Source organism: Rhinoraja longicauda, chromosome 34 (assembly GCF_053455715.1).
Source record: "Rhinoraja longicauda isolate Sanriku21f chromosome 34, sRhiLon1.1, whole genome shotgun sequence".
Classification (NCBI taxonomy): Eukaryota; Metazoa; Chordata; class Chondrichthyes; order Rajiformes; family Arhynchobatidae; genus Rhinoraja; species Rhinoraja longicauda.
The window spans coordinates 11,437,865-11,457,705 of NC_135986.1; the positions used below are offsets into that span (position 1 = coordinate 11,437,865).

Here is a 19,841-nt window from a genome sequence, read left to right on the forward strand (position 1 = left end):
CAGTTCACTTCGTCCCTCTGGGCCGCGCTGGCGGAACTGTACGGGTCCAAGTTACAACCCCCCGTGCCGGTAGTTCCTCCAGAACCTCTCGTTCCGGCTGTTCCTCCAAGTCCGGAACCTCCGGCTCCTGTGGTTCAGGCTGTCCCTCTCCGTACTCGTTATGGTCGCGAAATCCGGCTCCCTGCTAGGTTCCGCACCTCGGGTTCTGGGGGGGGTCATGTAGCGACCATAGAGAATGGTCCAGGTCGTCGAACCCTTGGATTGGCCAGCGAGGTCACGTGGGAACGCGACCGTGGGGATTGGTCCAGGGAGCGACATCGCGGATTGGCCAGCGATGTCAGGTGCGCGTTTGGCGCCCGTTTTAGTCAGTTCGGCGAAGTCTTCAAGGAAGACAGTAAGTTTGTATTGGTTGTCCTTTACCTTGTTGTTTAACTCTGTATTCGTGTATTGCGGCTGCAATAAACTTCGTCTACAACCAACAAGTTTCGGACTCGCCATACTATCAACCCTAGGGTTGCCAACTGTCCCGTATTAGCCGGGACATCCCGTATATTGGGCTAAATTGATTTGTCCCATACGGGACCGCCCTTGTCCCGTACTAGGCCCGGGGGCCGCTGTAGGCCTGGACACTGTAGGCCTGGACACTGTAGGCCCAGAGAGTGTAGACCCGGACACTGTAGGCCCGGACACAGTAGGCCTGGAGAGTGTAGACCCGGACACTGTAGGCTCGGACACTATAGGCCCGGACACTGTACGCCCAGATAGTGTAGACCCGGACACTGTAGGTCTGGACACAGTAGGCCCGGACACTGTAGGTCTCGACACAGTAGGCCCGAACAGTGTAGGCTCGAACACTGTAGGTCCGGACAGTGTAGGCCCAGACAGTGTAGGCCCGGACAGTGTAGGCCCGGACAGTGTAGGCCCGGACATGGCAGGCCCGCACACTGTAGGCCCGGACACCGTAGGCCCAGACACCGTAGGCCCGGACACTGTAGGCCTGGACACTGTAGACCCGGACACTGTAGGCCCGGACACTGTAGGCTGGACACTGTAGGCCCGGACACTGTAGTCCCAGAAACTGTAGGCCCGGACTCTGTAGGCCCGGAGGCTCGGGCGCCGCCTAACAGAGGTTGAATGGCGGCCGCCATTTGTAGTGCGGGAGAACGTGGCCGCTGGCTGGGTGAGGTCACGTGGGGCGCGGGGCGGTGACGTCACCTTTTGTCCCTTATTTCGGAGTGAGATAGTTGGCAACCCCTACCTCTCTCCCATCTTTCTTCCCCTTCCTCCCTCCCTCCCTCCCCCAAGACTCAATCTGAAGAAGGGTCCCCAGCCCAAGACGTCACCGATCCACGTTCTCCAGAGATGCTGCCTGACCCGCTGAGTTACTCCAGCGCTTTGTGTCACTCTGTTACTTTGACCTCTTCTGATTTCAGCATAAAAGTCTGGTTAAGGTCCATTCATTTGAAGACAAAAGTGCAATGTCCTCACTGCATTTATTTCAAGAGGGCTTGTGTACAACAACAGGGATGTAATGCTGAGGCTCTATAAGGCGCTGGTAAGGCCGCATTTGGAACATTGTGAGCAATTCTGGGCCCCATATCTGAGGAAGGATGTGCTGGCTCTGGCGAGGGTCCAGAGGAGGTTTACAAGAACGATCCCAGGAATGAGTGGGTTAACCTATGATGAGCGTTTGTGGGCACTGGGCCTGTACTCGCTGGAGTTTAGAAGAACGAGGGAGGAACCTCATTTGAAACGTACAGAATAGTGAGCGGCCTGGATAGAGTGGATGTGGAGAGGATGTTTCCACTAGTGGGAGAGTCTAGGACTAGAGGTCACAGCCTCAGAATTAAAGGACGTTCTTTTAGGAAGGAGATGAGGAGGAATTTCTGTGGAATCTGTGAAATTCTTTGCCACAGAAGGCTGTGGAGGCCACAAGTCAGTGGATATCTTTAAGGCAGAGATAAATAGATTCTTGATTAGGCAGGAGAATGGGGTTGGGAGGGAGAGATAGATCAGCCGTGATTGAATGGCGGAGTAGATTTGATGGGCCGAATGGCCTAATTCTACTCCTGTCACGTGTGGCCTCACGTCCTTCATACCATTGTGTTGTGAGCTACCCAAGCACAAAATTAGGTGCTTGCAATAGATAATGAGGTTCCACCGAGATTCGAACTCGGATCGCTGGATTCAGAGTCCAGAGTGCTCACCATTACACCACGGAACCCACAGCCAATGGTGACCGCTTCCCCTGCTCCACTCCTGTACACTGGGCCTGAGATGACCACAAACTTGCCAACGTACGTCGGTGAGGCCGCAACTGGCAGCACGTACCAACCCCTCACCGCCTTCTGTATAAGAACAGAGATGCTGCCCGACCCGCTGAGCCACTCCAGCACTTTGTGTCACTCTGTTAATCTGCCTATCGACCCTAGGGTTGCCAACTGTCCCGTATTAGCCGGGGCATCCCGTATATTGGGCTAAATTGGTTTGTCCCGTACGGGACCGCCCTTGTCCCGTACTAGGCCGGGGGGGCGCTGTAGGCCTGGACACTATAGGCCCGGACACTGTAGGCCCGGACACTGTAGACCCGGACATTGTAGACCCAGAGAGTGTAGGCCCGGATACTGTAGGCCCGGACACTGTAGGTCCGGACAGTGTAGGCCCGGACACTGTAGGCCCGGACACTGTACGCCCGGACACTGTAGGTCTGGACAGTGTAGGCCCGGACACAGTAGGCCCGGAAAAGTGTAGACCCGGACACTGTAGGTCTGGACACAGTAGGCCCATGTAGCCCGGACAGTGTAGGCCCGGACAGTGTAGGCCCGGACACTGTAGGCCCGGACACTGTAGGCCCGGACACTGTACGCACGGACACTGTAGGCCCGGGCGCCGCCTAACAGAGGTTGCCTGACAACCCGCCTCCCGGCCTGGGCGGCTGCCATTGGTGGAGCGGGAGCACGTGGCCGCTGGCTGGGTGAGGTCACGTGGGACACGGGCGGTGACGTCACCTTTTGTCCCTTATTTGGGAGTGAGATAGTTGGCAACACCTACCTCTCTCCCATCTTTTTCCCCTTCCTCCCTCCCTCACTCCACCCCGAATCAATCTGAAGAAGGGTCCCCAGACCGAGACGTCACCGATCCACGTTCTCCAGAGATGCTGCGTGACCCGCTGAGTTACTCCAGCGCTTTGTGTCACTCTGTTACTTTGACCTCTTCTGATTTCAGCATAAAAGTCTGGTTAAGGTCCATTCATTTGAAGACAAAAGTGGAATGTCCTCACTGCATTTATTTCAAGAGAGCTTGTGTACAACAACAGGGATGTAATGCTGAGGCTCTATAAGGCGCTGGTAAGGACGCATTTGGAACATTGTGAGCAATTTTGGGCCCCATATCTGAGGAAGGATGTGCTGGTTCTGGAGAGGGTCCAGAGGAGGTTTACAAGAACCATCCCAGGAATGAGTGGGTTAACCTATGATGAGCGTTTGTCGGCAGTGGGCCTGTACTCGCTGGAGTTTGGAAGAACGAGGGAGGAACCTCATTTGAAACATACAGAATAGTGAGCGGCCTGGATAGAGTGGAAGTGGAGAGGATGTTTCCATTAGTGGGAGAGTCTAGGACTAGAGGGCACAGCCTCAGAATTAAAGGACGTTCTTTTTGGAAGGAGATGAGGAGGAATTTCTGTGGAATTCTTTGCCACAGACGGCTGTGGAGGCCACAAGTCAGTGGATATTTTTAAGGCAGAGATAGATAGATTCTTGATTAGTGCGGGTGTCAGGGGTTATGGGTAGAAGGCAGGAGAATGGGGTTGGGAGGGAGAGATAGATCAGCCGTGATTGAATGGCGGAGTAGATTTGATGGGCCGAATGGCCTAATTCTACTCCTATCACGTGTGGCCTCACGTCCTTCATACCATTGTGTTGTGAGCTAACCAAGCAGAAAATTAGTTGCTTGCAATAGATAATGAGGTTCCACCGAGATTCGAACTCGGATCGCTGGATTCAGAGTCCAGAGTGCTCACCATTACACCACGGAACCCACAGCCAATGGTGACCTCTTCCCCTGCCCCACTCCTGTACACTGGGCCTGAGATGACCACAAACTTGCCAACGTACGTCGGTGAGGCCGCAACTGGCAGCACGTACCAACCCCTCACCGCCTTCTGTATAAGAACAGAGATGCTGCCCGACCCGCTGAGCCACTCCAGCACTTTGTGTCACTCTGTTAATCTGCCTATCGACCCTAGGGTTGCCAACTGTCCCGTATTAGCCGGGGCATCCCGTATATTGGGCTAAATTGGTTTGTCCCGTACGGGACCGCCCTTGTCCCATACTAGGCCGGGGGGGCGCTGTAGGCCTGGACACTATAGGCCCGGACACTGTAGGCCCGGACACTGTAGACCCGGACATTGTAGACCCAGAGAGTGTAGGCCCGGATACTGTAGGCCCGGACACTGTAGGTCCGGACAGTGTAGGCCCGGACACTGTAGGCCCGGACACTGTACGCCCGGACACTGTAGGTCTGGACAGTGTAGGCCCGGACACAGTAGGCCCGGAAAAGTGTAGACCCGGACACTGTAGGTCTGGACACAGTAGGCCCATGTAGCCCGGACAGTGTAGGCCCGGACAGTGTAGGCCCGGACACTGTAGGCCCGGACACTGTAGGCCCGGACACTGTACGCACGGACACTGTAGGCCCGGGCGCCGCCTAACAGAGGTTGCCTGACAACCCGCCTCCCGGCCTGGGCGGCTGCCATTGGTGGAGCGGGAGCACGTGGCCGCTGGCTGGGTGAGGTCACGTGGGACACGGGCGGTGACGTCACCTTTTGTCCCTTATTTGGGAGTGAGATAGTTGGCAACACCTACCTCTCTCCCATCTTTTTCCCCTTCCTCCCTCCCTCCCTCCACCCCGAATCAATCTGAAGAAGGGTCCCCAGACCGAGACGTCACCGATCCACGTTCTCCAGAGATGCTGCCTGACCCGCTGAGTTACTCCAGCGCTTTGTGTCACTCTGTTACTTTGACCTCTTCTGATTTCAGCATAAAAGTCTGGTTAAGGTCCATTCATTTGAAGACAAAAGTGGAATGTCCTCACTGCATTTATTTCAAGAGAGCTTGTGTACAACAACAGGGATGTACTGCTGAGGCTCTATAAGGCGCTGGTAAGGACGCATTTGGAACATTGTGAGCAATTTTGGGCCCCATATCTGAGGAAGGATGTGCTGGTTCTGGAGAGCGTCCAGAGGAGGTTTACAAGAACCATCCCAGGAATGAGTGGGTTAACCTATGATGAGCGTTTGTCGGCAGTGGGCCTGTACTCGCTGGAGTTTGGAAGAACGAGGGAGGAACCTCATTTGAAACATACAGAATAGTGAGCGGCCTGGATAGAGTGGAAGTGGAGAGGATGTTTCCATTAGTGGGAGAGTCTAGGACTAGAGGGCACAGCCTCAGAATTAAAGGACGTTCTTTTTGGAAGGAGATGAGGAGGAATTTCTGTGGAATTCTTTGCCACAGACGGCTGTGGAGGCCACAAGTCAGTGGATATTTTTAAGGCAGAGATAGATAGATTCTTGATTAGTGCGGGTGTCAGGGGTTATGGGTAGAAGGCAGGAGAATGGGGTTGGGAGGGAGAGATAGATCAGCCGTGATTGAATGGCGGAGTAGATTTGATGGGCCGAATGGCCTAATTCTACTCCTATCACGTGTGGCCTCACGTCCTTCATACCATTGTGTTGTGAGCTAACCAAGCAGAAAATTAGTTGCTTGCAATAGATAATGAGGTTCCACCGAGATTCGAACTCGGATCGCTGGATTCAGAGTCCAGAGTGCTCACCATTACACCACGGAACCCACAGCCAATGGTGACCTCTTCCCCTGCTCCACTCCTGTACACTGGGCCTGAGATGACCACAAACTTGCCAACGTACGTCGGTGAGGCCGCAACTGGCAGCACGTACCAACCCCTCACCGCCTTCTGTATAAGAACAGAGATGCTGTCCGACCCTCTGAGTCACTCCAGCACTTTGTGTCACTCTGTTAATCTGCCTATCGACCCTAGGGTTGCCAACTGTCCCGTATTAGCCGGGACATCCCGTATATTGGGCTAAATTGGTTTGTCCCGTACGGGACCGTCCTTGTCCCGTATTAGGCCCGGGGGGCGCTGTAGGCCCGGACACAGTAGGCCCGGACACTGTAGGTCCGGACAGTGTAGGCCCGGACACAGTAGGCCCGGACACTGTAGGCCCGGACACTGTAGGCCCGTACAGTGTAGGCCCGGACAGAGTGTAGGCCCGGACAGTGTAGGCCCGGAAAAGTGTAGACCCGGACACTGTACGTCTGGACACATTAGGCCCGGACAGTGTAGGCCCGGACGGTGTAGGCCCGGACACAGTAGGCCCGGACACTGTAGGTCCGGACAGTGTAGGTCCGGACAGTGTAGGTCCGGACAGTGTAGGCCCTGACACAGTAGGCCCGGACACTGTAGGTCCGGACAGTGTAGGCCCAGACACAGTAGGCCCGGAAAAGTGTAGACCCGGACACATTAGGTCTGGACACAGTAGGCCCGGACAGTGTAGGCCTGGACAGTGTAGGCCCATACAATGTAGGTCCGGACAGTGTAGGCCCGGACACATTAGGCCCAGACACTGTAGGCCCGGACACTGTAGGCCCGGACAGTGTAGGCCCGTACACTGTAGGCCCGGACACTGTAGGCCGGAGGCCCGGGCGCCTCCTAACAGAGGTTGCATTACAACCCGCCTCCCGGCCTAGGCGGCTGCCATTGGTGGAGCGGGAGCAGGTGGCCGCTGGCTGGGTGAGGTCACGTGGGGTGCGGGGTGGTAACGTCACCTTTTGTCCCTTATTTGGGAGTGAGATAGTTGGCAACCCTACCTCTCTCCCATCTTTCTTCCCCTCCCTCCCTCCACCCCAGACTCAATCTGAAGAATGGTCCCCAGACCGAGACGTCACCGATCCACGTTCTCCAGAGATGCTGCCTGACCCGCTGAGTTACTCCAGCGCTTTGTGTCACTCTGTTATTTTGACCTCTTCTGATTTCAGCATAAAAGTCTGGTTAAGGTCCATTCATTTGAAGACAAAAGTGCAATGTCCTCACTGCATTTATTTCAAGAGAGCTTGTGTACAACAACAGGGATGTAATGCTGAGGCTCTATAAGGTGCTAGTAAGGCCGCATTTGGAACATTGTGAGCAATTTTGGGCCCCATATCTGAGGAAGGATGTGCTGGTTCTGGAGAGGGTCCAGAGGAGGTTTACAAGAACCATCCCAGGAATGAGTGGGTTAACCTATGATGAGCGTTTGTCGGCAGTGGGCCTGTACTCGCTGGAGTTTGGAAGAATGAGGGAGGAACCTCGTTTGAAACGTACAGAATAGTGAGCGGCCTGGATAGAGTGGATGTGGAGAGGATGTTTCCACTAGTGGGAGAGTCTAGAACTAGAGGGCACAGCCTCAGAATTAAAGGACGTTTTTTTAGGAAGGAGATGAGGAGGAATTTCTGTGGAAAATGTGGAATTCTGCCACAGAAGGCTGTGGAGGCCACTAGTCTGTGGATATTTTTAAGGCAGAGATAGATAGATTCTTGATTAGTGCGGGTGTCAGGGGTTATGGGTAGAAGGTAGGAGAATGGGGTTGGGAGGGAGAGATAGATCAGCCGTGATTGAATGGCGGAGTAGATTTGATGGGCCGAATGGCCTAATTCTACTCCTATCACATGTGGCCTCACGTCATTCATACCATTGTGTTGTGAGCTACCGAAGCAGAAAATTAGGTGCTTGCAATAGATAATGAGGTTCCACCGAGATTCGAACTCGGATCGCTGGATTCAGAGTCCAGAGTGCTCACCATTACACCACGGAACCCACAGCCAATGGTGACCTCTTCCCCTGCTCCACTCCTGTACACTGGGCCTGAGATGACCAGAAACTTACCAACGTACGTCGGTGAGAGAGGGGCGGGAAGGTTAGTATTATCTGAATGGTATTAGGAAAAGGGGAGGTGCAGCGAGACCTGGGTGTCCTAGTGCATCAGTCACCGAAAGTAAGCATGCAGGTACAGTAGGCAGTGAAGAAAGCTAATGGCATTTTGGCCTTCATTGCGAGAGGATTTGAGTTTAGGAGCAAGGAGGTCCTACTGCAGTTATACAGGGGCCTGCTGAGTCACTTAATTTGAGTAAGGACATTCTTGCTATTGAGGGAGTGCAGCGTAGGTTCATCAGGTTAATTCCTGGGATGGCGGGACTGTCATATGAGGAAAGAATGGGTCGACTGGGCTTGTATTCACAGGAATTTAGAAGGATGAGAGGGGATCTTATAGAAACATATAAAATTCTTAAAGGATTGGACAGGCTAGACGCAAGAAAAATGTTCCTGATGTTGGGGGAGTCCAGAACCAGGGGTCACAGTTTAAGAATAAGGGGTTGGCCATTTAGGACTGAGGTGAGAAAAAACTTTTTCACCCAGAGAGTTGTGAATCTGTGGAATTCTCTGCCACAGAAGGCAGTAGAGGCCGACTGGATGTTTTCAAGAGAGAGTTAGATTTAGCTCTTAGGGCTAACGGAATCAGGGGATATGGGGAAATAGCAGGAACGGGTACTGATTTTAGATGATCAGCCGTGATCATATTGAATGGCGGTGCTGGCTCGAAGGGCCGAATGGCCTACTCCTGCACCTATTTTTCCATGTTTCTATGTTTTATGTTTGTACTGTACTCATCTGTGCTCTATGTTAAAAGTCTTCTCAATCAATGAGTTTATTGTCACGTGTACCGAGGCACAGTGAGAAGCTTTTGTTGTGAGCTAACCAGTCAGCGGAAAGACAATACAAGATTACAATCGAGCCGTCCACAGTTTACAGATACAGGTTAAAGAAGCAACGAGAATAACATTTAGTGCCAGTAAAGTCTGATCCAAGATAGTTTTGTTGTAGGAAGGAACTGCAGATGCTGGTTTTAACTGAAGATAGACACATAATGCTGGAGTACCTCGGCATGATGATCGGCCATGATCATATTGAATGGCGGTGCTGGCTCTATGGGCCGAACGGCCTACTCCTGCACCTATTTTTCTATGTTTCTTTGTTTCTAAGACATTTGGACAGCAATTTGGGTAGGAAAGGTTTAGAGGGACGTGGGCCAAACACGGGCAGGTGGGACTAGTGTAAATGGGACATCTTGGTCGGCATGGACAAGATGGGCAGAAGGGGCTGTTTCCATGCTGTGGGACTCACGAACTGTCTTCATCGTGGGGACGGTGGAGAGAGTCAAAGACCTCAAATTCTTGGGCGTGCATACCTCTGAAGATCTGTCCTGAACTACAGAGACTTTGTTTTAGCTTTGATTGATGTATGTATGTATGTATGTATGTATGTATGTATGTATGTATGTATGTATGTATGTATGTATGTATGTATGTATGTATGTATGTATGTATGTATGTATGTATGTATGTATGTATGTATGTATGTATGTATGTATGTATGTATGTATGTGTGTACGTATGTATGTATGTATGTATGTATGCATGTATGTATGTATGTATTTATTCACAAAATGCTGGAGTAACTTAGCAGGTCAGGCAGCATCTCAGGAGAGAAGGAATGGGTGATGTTAGTATGGGTGATGTATGTATGTATGTATTTATGTAGGAAAATAACTGCAGATGCTGGTACAAATCGAAGGTATCACAAAATGCTGGAGTAACTCAGCGGGTCAGGCAGCATCTAGGAGAGAGGGAATGGGTGACATTTCGGGTCGAGACCCTTCTTCAAACTGATGTCAGGGGGGCGGGACAAATGAAGGATATAGGTGGAGACAGGAAGATAGAGGGAGAACTGGGAAGGGGGAGGGGATGAGAGGGACAGTACGTACGTATGTATGTACGTATGTATGTACGTACGTACTTACAAACATATGCATGTATGTATGTAGGAAAATAACTGCAGATGCTGGTACAAATCGAAGGTATCACAAAATGCTGGAGTAACTCAGCAGGTCAGGCAGCATCTCGGGAGAGAAGGAATGGGTGACGTTTTGGGTCGAGTCCCTTCTTCACACAAACATGTATGTATGTATGTACGTACGTACTTACAAATGTATTTATGTATGTATGTACGTACAAACGTATGTATGTATGTAAGTATGTAAGTATGTATGTGTGTATGTATGTATGTATGTATGTTTGTATGTACAGTATGTATATTATTGTATGCATACTATTGTACAGGCACAATATATATACTATTGGGTAAACTGGGTCGGCCTGTTAGATCAGGTACTAAGTTGGTTCCAATCATATATAAGTAGAAGGAAGTATTTTGTTAGCCTTGGGGAGTACTCCAAAGACGTACAGGTATGTAGGTTAATTGGCTGGGTAAATGTAAAAATTGTCCCTAGTGGGTGTAGGATAGTGTTAATGTGCGGGGATCGCTGGGCGGCACGGACTTGGAGGGCCGAAAAGGCCTGTTTCCGGCTGTAGATATATGATATGATATGATATGATATATTACAGCTGCATGATATACCCTTTGGAGTAGCAGAAGGTAGCTGCCTTGGCCCGTTACTCTTCCTTGTATATGCTGTCGCTAGCACGAGTTATTTAGTTTAGTTTAGAGATGCAGCGCGGAAACAGGCCCTTCGGCCCACCGGGTCCACACCGCCCAGCGATCCCCGCACATTAACACCATCCTACACCCACTAGGGACAATTTTTACATTTATACCAAGCCAATTAACCCACAGACCTGCACGTCTTTGGAGTGTGGGAGGAAACCGAAGATCTCGGAGAAAACCCACGCAGGTCACGGGGAGAACGTACAAACTCCATACAGACAGCGCCCGTAGCGGGGATGGAACCCGGGTCTCCGGGCGCTGCATTCGCTGTAAGGCGGCAACTCTACCGTTGCGCCACCGTGCCGCCCGTCGGACAGCATAATGTAAATATTCTAAGTTATGCCGATGACACTCTATATTCTACGTCTCTGCCCAACCCTGATGCAAATGCCTTAAGTTCTTTGACCTCCTGCCGATTTTCCATTAAAGAAAAGATGAATGCTAACTTTCTTAAACTCAACGATAACAAGACTGAAAATTTATGGCTCGGATCAAAACCCAAGAGGGAGATGTTACTTGGTAAACTGGGAAATGTGACTGCCTATGTCAAAGAAGACGTCACAAGACTGGGGTTAAAGTTTGACAATTATCTTAATTTTAAATCTCACATAAATAAGGTAACAAAGTGCGCCTTCTATCAGCTCAGAAATATTGTTAAAGTACGGCCTTTCTTAACTCAACGTGACTGTAAACAACTCATGCATGCTTTCAGATCAAGCAGACTTGATTACTGGAATGCCTTATTTACCGGTCTGCCTTCAAAATCCACCAACAAGTTACATCTCATTCAAAATGCCACAGCGCGCATTTAACAAATGCCAAGGATAGCGAACATATCACCCCAGTATTATACTCCCTTCATTGGCTCCCTGTGAGATCCAGGGTAGATAATAAAGTCCTCCTTCTCGTCTACCTATATACTAGAGGGGTGGAGAGGGTAGGAGGGGGGAAGTGGGAGGAGGAAAGGGGAGGTAGGAGGGGAGGGGGGTGGAGGGAAGGGGAAGAGAGAGGGGAGGGGTGAGGGAAGGGGAGGGAGAGGGGGGGAAAGGGGAGGGGGAGAGGGGAGGGGGATGGTGGAGGAGAGGGTGCTGCACCAATGCAGGAGAGGTTTGGGCCCAATGGTTCCACTTGGTCTGGTAAAGCACTAAATGGTTTGGAGCAGCATATTTTTCAGAGTCCCCTTCTTCCCTCTGCCCCTACTCGAGCGCTCAGGTCTTCTGATGCCGGCCTGTTAGCCTCTCAATGCCGCAGCAATAAGAACATTGCTGAAGCAGCCTGTTTGAACTAGGCCCCAAGCTGTTGAATACCCCACCCAGGGCCACGAGAGACGCCCACTCAGTTGACATTGTTAAAAGGCAGCTGAACACTTATCTTTCCAATCAAGCTTTTAACTGACTTCACTTCTTCTGATGACATGGTAAAAAATACCTTTATTCTCTTGTGTTTATCTCAGCCTACCCTTCAATAGCTTGTGTACTTGGGCGGTCACAGTGGCGCAGCGGTAGAGTTGCTGCCTTACAGCGCATGCAGCGCCGGAGGCCCGGGTTCGACCCCGACTACGGGCGCTGTCTGTACGAAGTTTGTACGTTCCCCCCGTGACCTGCGTGGGTTTTCTCCGAGATCTTCGGTTTCCTCCCGCACTCCAAAGACGTGCAGGTTTGTAGGTTAATTGGCTTGGTAAAATGTAAAAAATTGTCCCTAGTGGGTGTAGGATAGTGTTAGTGTGCGGGGATCGCTGGTCGGCGCGGACTCGGTGGGCCGAAGGGCCTGTTTCCACGCTGTATCTCTAAACTGAACTAAACTAAACTAGTATTTATTCACAAAATGCTGGAGTAACTCAGCAGGTCAGGCAGCATCTCGGGAGAGAAGGAATGGGTGACGTTTCGGGTCGAGACCCTTCTTCAGACTGATGTCGGGGGTGGGACAAAGGAAGGATATAGGTGGAGACAGGAAGATAGAGGGAGATCTGGGAAGGAGGATGGGAAGAGAGGGACAGAGGAACTATCTGAAGTTGGAGAAGTCGACGTTCATACCACTGGGCTGCAAACTGCCCAGGCAAAATATGAGGTGCTGCTCCTCCAATTTCCGGCGGGCCTCACTATGGCACTGGAGGAGGCCCATGACAGAGAGGTCAGACTGGGAATGGGAGGGGGAGTTAAAGTGCTGGGCCACCGGGAGATCAGTTGCGTTAATGCGGACCGAGCGCAGGTGTTCAGCGAAGCGATCGCCGAGCCTGCGCTTGGTTTCGCCGATATAAATAAGTTGACATCTAGAGCAGCGGATGCAATAGATGAGGTTGGAGGAGGTGCAGGTGAACCTCTGTCTCACCTGGAAAGACTGTTTGGGTCCTTTGATGGAGTTGAGGGGGGAGGTAAAGGGACAGGTGTTGGTGGATGATATGTTGGATCCGCTGGCTGGTGGGATGGATGGTGAGAACGAGGGGGATCCTGTCCTTGTTGCGAGTGGGGGGAGGGGGAGCAAGAGCGGAGCTGCGGGATGTAGAAGAGACCCTAGTGAGAGCCTCATCTATAATGGAGGAGGGGAAGCCCCGTTTTCTGAAGAACGAGGACATCTCGGAAGCCCTAGTCTGAAACACCTCATCCCGGGCGCAGATGCGGCGTAGACGGAGGAATTGGGAGTAGGGGATAGACTTTTTGCAAGGGACCGGGTGGGAAGAAGTGTAGTCCAGATAGCTGTGCGAGTCGGTGGGCTTGTAGTAAATGTCCGTCACTAGTCTGTCCCCTGTGATGGAGATGGTGAGGTCCAGAAACGGGAGGGAGATGTCAGAGATAGTCCAGGTATATTTAAGGGCAGGATGGAAATTGGAGGTGAAGTGTATGAAGTCAGTGAGTTCTGCATGGGTGCAAGAGGTAGCACCAATGCAGTCGTCGATGTAGCGGAGGTAGAGTTCGGGGATGGGGCCAGTGTACGTCTGGAACAGGGATTGTTCGACGTACCCGACAAAGAGGCAGGCGTAGCTAGGGCCCATGCGAGTGCCCATAGCTACGCCTCTGGTTTGGAGGAAGTGGGAGGAGTCAAAGGAGAAGTTGTTGAGGGTAAGAACCAGCTCTGCTAGGCAGAAGAGTGTGTTAGTAGATGGGGATTGGCTGGTTCTACGGTCGAGGAAGAAACGGAGGGCTTCGAGACCATCCTTGTGGGGGATGGAGGTGTAGAGTGACTGGACATCCATGGTGAAAATGAGGGAGTGGGGGCCTGGGAACCGGAAGTTATCCAGGAGATGGAGAGCGTGTGAGGTGTCTTGGACGTAGGTGGGGAGGGATTTAACCAGGGGGGATAGGATGGAGTCGAGGTAGGTAGAGATAAGTTCGGTAGGGCATGAGCAGGCAGAGACAATGGGTCTGCCGGGACAGTTGTGTTTGTGGATTTTGGGTAGGAGGTAGAATCGGGCCGTGCGGGGCTGGGGAACTATGAGATTGGAGGCACTGAGGGGTAGATCGCCGGAGTTGGTGAGGTCAGTGATGGTGCTGCTGATAAAGGTCTGGTGTTTATCGGTGGGGTCATGGTCCAGGGATAGGTAGGAAGAGGTGTCTGATAGTTGTCGTCTGGACTCGGTCCGGTAGAGGTCAGCACGCCAGACTACCACAGCCCCTCCCTTGTCAGCGGGTTTAATTATTAAGTCCGGGTTGTTGCGGAGTGAGTTGAGGGCTGCACGTTCAGGAGGGGAGAGATTGGAGTTAGTCAGGGGAGTGGAGAATTTGAGGCGGCCGATGTCACGCCGGCAGTTTGAGATAAAAAGTTCTAGTGAGGGTAGTAGGCCATACTGGGGGGTAAAAGTGGAGGGGGTCCATTGGAGACGGGAGAAGGGGTCATCAGTGGGGGGTCGGGACTCCTTACCATGGAAAAAGGCTCGGAGGCGGAGGCGGCGGAAGAAGAGCTCCACGTCATGGCGGACGCGGAACTCGTTGATGTGGGGGCGGAGGGGAACAAAGGTAAGGCCTCTGCTGAGGGCCGACCGTTCGTTGTCTGAAAGGGGGAGGTCAGGGGGGATGGTGAACACCCGGCAATGGTGGGGGTTGGGGTCGGATGGAGGCAGGGGGGCAGGTGGAGGGGATGTATGGTGGGGGGGTGGTGGGTTAGCTGGGCAGAGGGGGGCATGAGGACCGATGTGGGGAGTACTGGGGGTCACCTGGCTGGAGGGGGAAACCCAGTGGAACCCCTGCTGCAGTTACCTGTAGTAGAGGGTGGGCAGTAGGACCCAGCAGTGCTGAAGGGCTCTGCCTGGTGGGGGCTGTGGGCCCAGCGCGGTGTGTGTGGGCCCAGCGCGGTGTGTGTGGGCCCAGCGCGGTGTGTGGGGGCCCAGCGCGGTGTGTGTGGGCCCAGCGCGGTGTGTGTGGGCCAGGTGGAGCTGCAGCCTGTTGTTGGTCCCGGGGGCCGGGTACAGCGACGGCTGTGACCTGCTGTTGGGCGGTGGAGCGGTGTGGGTCAGCACGGTCGCTGGGGGAGGCCCGCGGGGACCTGGAGTCCGGGTAAGTGGCGGTCGGCTCGGTCAGCGGATGGCCGGAGAGGGCGTGGGCGGCGGTGAAGGGGTCGGGAAGGTCGGCGGCAGCGGTGAAGGGGTCGGGAAGGACGTCGGCGGCAGCGGCGGTGCAGAGGCCTCGCTCGTCGGCGGCAACGGCCCCGGGGAGGCGGTGGATGTCGGCGGCGGCAGCCTCAGGTGAGCCTCGGCAATCGGAGGCCCCGGGGAGGCGGTGGAGGTCGTCGTCGGCGGCAGCGGCCCCGGGGAGGCGGTGGAGGTCGGCGGCGGCAGCCTCAGGTAAACCTCGGCAATCAGAGGCCCCGGGGAGGCGGTGGAGGTCGGCGGCGGCGGCGGTGGAAGCTTCAGGGGGGCCTCGGACATCGGCGGCAACGACCCCGCGGAGGCGGTGGAGGTCGTCGTCGTGGAGGTCGGCGGCAGCAGCCCCGGGGAGGCGGTGGAGGTCGGCGGCAGCGGCCCCGGGGAGGCGGTGGAGGTCGGCGGCAACGGCGGTGGAGGATTCAGGGGGGCCTCGGACATCGGCGGCAACGACCCCGCGGAGGCGGTGGAGGTCGGCGGTGGTCGCAGCGGACCCAGGAAGGCGGCGGAGGTCGGTGCTGACGGCCTCAGGTAGGCCTCGGCAGTGGGCGGCCCTGGGGAAGTGGTGGAGGTCGGCGGCGGCGGCCACCCCGGGGAGGCGGTGGTTGGTGATGGCCTCAGGTAGGCCTCGGCAGTGGGCGGCCCTGGGGAGGCGGTGGGTGGTGACGGCCTCAGGTAGGCCTCGGCAGTCGGCGGCCCCGGGGAGGCGGTGAGGAGGGGTTCTGCACCTGGTGGCAGTAATGGCGCCGCGGGCCTCTGCCTCGTGGTGTGCCGGACGGCGGTGCGGAGTTACGGGCCTGCGGGCGGTCGAGTCGCTGCCGAGGAGTGTCGGTGGAAGCATCCGTCTGGAGGCGGGATAGTTAGCGAGCCTTGGTGGAGTCCAGGTAGGTGAAGAATCGAGTGTTGAGGGCGTGGATCCGGCGTAGGATGAAGTATAGTTGGGGCCCGTTGCAGGTGTGGGTTAGTGAGGCCCGGAGCTGTGGGAGAGTCAGAGAGAGGGCCTGCTGGTGCCGGCGCATCCCAGCCAGGGTACAACGCAGGGCACGGAAAGAAAACTGTTCAGAGAAGTGGCAGATGGTCTGTTGGAGACGGTAGACCGGGTTGGGTCCGAATTGGGAGGTCTGGAAACGGAGCTGGAAACCATAAGGCAGAAGATGGAGGCGCAGGCAAGTCCCAAGGAAGCAGATGTGGCTGTGGTAGCAAGTCTGGGTCAAGATGTGGTCGTACAGTAGGGGGGCAGGAGAAATCACAGAGGGGGAGCAGCGAGAGAGCATGTTGCTAAACTCTCAATAGACAATAGGTGCAGGAGTAGGCCATTCAGCCCTTCGAGCCAGCGCCGCCATTCAATGCGATCATGGCTGATCATTCTCAATCAGTACCCCGTTCCTGCCTTCTCCCCATACCCCCTCACTCCGCTATCCTTAAGAGCTCTATCCAGCTCTCTCTTGAAAGCATCCAACGAACTGGCCTCCACTGCCTTCTGAGGCAGAGAATTCCACACCTTCACAACTCTCTGACTGAAAAAGTTCTTCCTCATCTCCGTTCTAAATGGCCTACCCCTTATTCTTAAACTGTGGCCCCTTGTTCTGGACTCCCCCAACATTGGGAACATGTTTCCTGCCTCTAATGTGTCCAATCCCCTAATTATCTCGTCGAAGAGAGGAGAACTTCTTCAAAGTGGACATACCTCGAAGAGAAATCGCAGTGGAGCAAACTACTGAGGAAACTACTGAACATCACCGAGGATCTCTCCTGGAGCAACAACATCACGTCCATCGCCAAGAAAGCCCAGCAGCGCCTCTACTTCCTCCGCAAACTGAAGAGAACGGGAGCCCCCACACCCATCATGTACACTTTTTACCGAGGCGCCATCGAGAGCATCGTCAGCAGCTGCATCACTGTGTGGTTCGAAAGCTGCACAGCCTCCAGCCGCAAGACCCTGCAGCGCATAGTGAACACTGCTGAGAGGATCACTGGCGCCTCACTCCCAACACTCCTGGTCCTTTACACCACCCGCCTCACCCGCAAAGCATTGAGCATTGTGGGTGACCCCTCCCACCCCTCCAACAGCCTCTTCACCCTCCTGCCTTCAGGGAGAAGGTTTCGCAGCCTGAGGTCGAGCACCACCCGACTAAAGAACAGTTTTTTCCACCAGGCTGTCAGGATGCTGAACTCTCTCCCCTCCCTTCCTCCTCTCTCCCCTGCCCCCATTGGACCTGGACTTTAACACCCCACACACACGCACATCCAGCACCAGACACTTTTTATTTAACGCATTTGAAGTGACTATATTTTATATTTTATATTGATTGTTGTTTGCTGTGCCTTTTTAATTTTAACTTAGTTTTATGCACTTTGTTCCTCGGGATTGTGGGAAACGGTATTTCGATTTTCTGTCTGTGTAAACTGGCTGAGGATTGACAATAAAATTGACTTTGACTTGACTAAACTAGTATATGGGACTCTGTATTTGACACAGCATTCCTCTCCCCATCAGAACTGCCCCCTCCATCGACTCCTTTAAGTCCAGGCTCAAAACCTATTTCTACTCCCTAGCGTTTGAGACTCATTGAGGAGGCGCTGTGAACTGTTTGCGTGCTACTTACTGTATGTTTCTTTTTTTTTTCCATTGGAACCTAATCAGATGTACAGCACTTTGGTCAACGTGGGTTGTTTTTAAATGTGCTATACAAATAAACTTGACTTGACCTCAGTGTTTTGTTTTTTTGTCCTTTTACACTCTCAATTTTTTATTTTTTACTTTATATTTTTATATAAATCTGTACTTTTGATGTTATTAACTGTCCGTGTCCTTATTGTTTTAAATAGTATTTTAGTTTAGACCTGTGTTTTTGTGAAAAGCACTTTGGGTTGCATTCAATTGTATGAAAAGCTCTATACAAATAAAATTATTATTATTTTCTTATGTATTTATATATTCACACACTCATACAATACAATACAATACAATACAATATATCTTTATTGTCATTGTACCCAGGGGTACAACGAGATTGGGAATGCGCCTCCCATACGATGCACTAATTTAGGTAATTTAGACAGCAGCAACCCAACGAAACGAACAGTTGTAACAGTTTTGGACAGGGTAAAGTGCAAGTTGATCTATGCGTTGTGGCCATCCGGCTCAGCAGGACCGGTTCATAGCAGCTATGGCCCTGGGGATGAAGCTGTTCCTGAGTCTGGAGGTGCGGGCATAGAAGGCCTTGTATCGTCTGCCCGATGGAAGGAGTTCGAACAGACTGTTGCAGGGGTGTGAAGAGTCTTTGTGGATGCTGGTGGCTTTTCTGAGGCATCGTGTGTTGTAGATGCCCTCCAAGTCTGGTAGCTGTGTTCCGATGGCCCTCTGAGCTCTATGGACTACCCGCTGTAGAGCTTTCCTTTCTGCCTCCGTGCAGCTGAGGTACCACACAGGGATTCCATGCGTTAGGATGCTCTCTATGGTGCAGCGGTAGAAGGTCTTCAGCAGCTGTTGGGGTAGACCAGACTTTTTCAGTGTTCTTAAGTAGAACAGTCTTTGTTGTGCCTTCTTGACCAGCGCAGCAGTGTTATTGGACCATGTTAGGTCCTCCGAAATGTGAGTGCCCAGAAACTTGAAGCTGGACACTCTCTCCACACTGACCCCATTGATAGAGATCGGGGCATATTCCCCGTTATGTGACCTACGGAAGTTGATGATCAGCTCCTTGGTCTTGGTGGTATTTAGGGACAGGTTGTTATCCGAGCACCAGTCCGCCAGGTTCTGCACCTCCGCTCTATAGTTTGTTTCATCCCCGTTGGTGATCAGCCCGATCACCGTTGTGTCATCTGCAAACTTGACAATGGTGTTGGTGTCGAATGCAGGAACACAGTCGTGTGTGAAGAGGGAGTAGAGCATGGGGCTCAGAACACAGCCCTGTGGTGTGCCGGTACTCAGGGTGATAGTGGAGGACAGGTGCGGGCCCATTCTCACTGCCTGCGGTCGTTCCAGCAGGAAGTCCAGGATCCAGTCACATAATGACGAGCTAAGGCCTAGCTGGTGGAGTTTGGTGATGAGCTTGGTGGGGATGACCGTGTTGAAGGCGGAGCTATAGTCTATGAATAGCATCCTCACGTACGTGCCCTGTCTCTCTAGGTGAGTCAGGACAGTGTGAAGAGCCAGAGTGTACATATATATACACACACACACATAAATAAAGGCACACACATACATGTATACATACACACATACTGTATATACACACACATATATGCACGCACAAATAAATGCACACACACACACATATACATGTATACATAAACCCACACATACACACACACATGGACATAAACACACATACATAGACACACACATATACACACACACACACACATATATACACACATGTATGCACACATATACAAAGACACATATACATACACACACATACATAGACACATACACTTACACACATAAACACATACATAGGCACACACCTATACACACAGACACACACACACACACATATATACACACATGTATGCACACACATATACAAACACACACATATACATACATACACACACATACATAGACACACACACACTCACACATACACACACACACACACACACATATATATACACGTATGTATGCACACACACACACTCTAGACTC

General features: G+C 52.6%; 4 non-coding genes across 4 annotated transcripts; all 4 read right to left on the reverse strand.

Moving 5' to 3' along the window:
• Positions 1-2,152: 2,152 nt before the first annotated feature.
• Positions 2,153-2,224, reverse strand: trnaq-cug (transfer RNA glutamine (anticodon CUG)). Its single transcript has one exon. It is a non-coding gene; the product is annotated as a tRNA-Gln (tRNA).
• A 1,739-nt stretch (positions 2,225-3,963) lies between these two features.
• trnaq-cug (transfer RNA glutamine (anticodon CUG)) lies at positions 3,964-4,035 on the reverse strand. Its single transcript has one exon. It is a non-coding gene; the product is annotated as a tRNA-Gln (tRNA).
• Positions 4,036-5,774: 1,739 nt separating this feature from the next.
• trnaq-cug (transfer RNA glutamine (anticodon CUG)) lies at positions 5,775-5,846 on the reverse strand. Its single transcript has one exon. It is a non-coding gene; the product is annotated as a tRNA-Gln (tRNA).
• Positions 5,847-7,797: 1,951 nt separating this feature from the next.
• Positions 7,798-7,869, reverse strand: trnaq-cug (transfer RNA glutamine (anticodon CUG)). The gene has a single exon. It is a non-coding gene; the product is annotated as a tRNA-Gln (tRNA).
• Between the last annotated feature and the right edge of the window lie 11,972 nt (positions 7,870-19,841).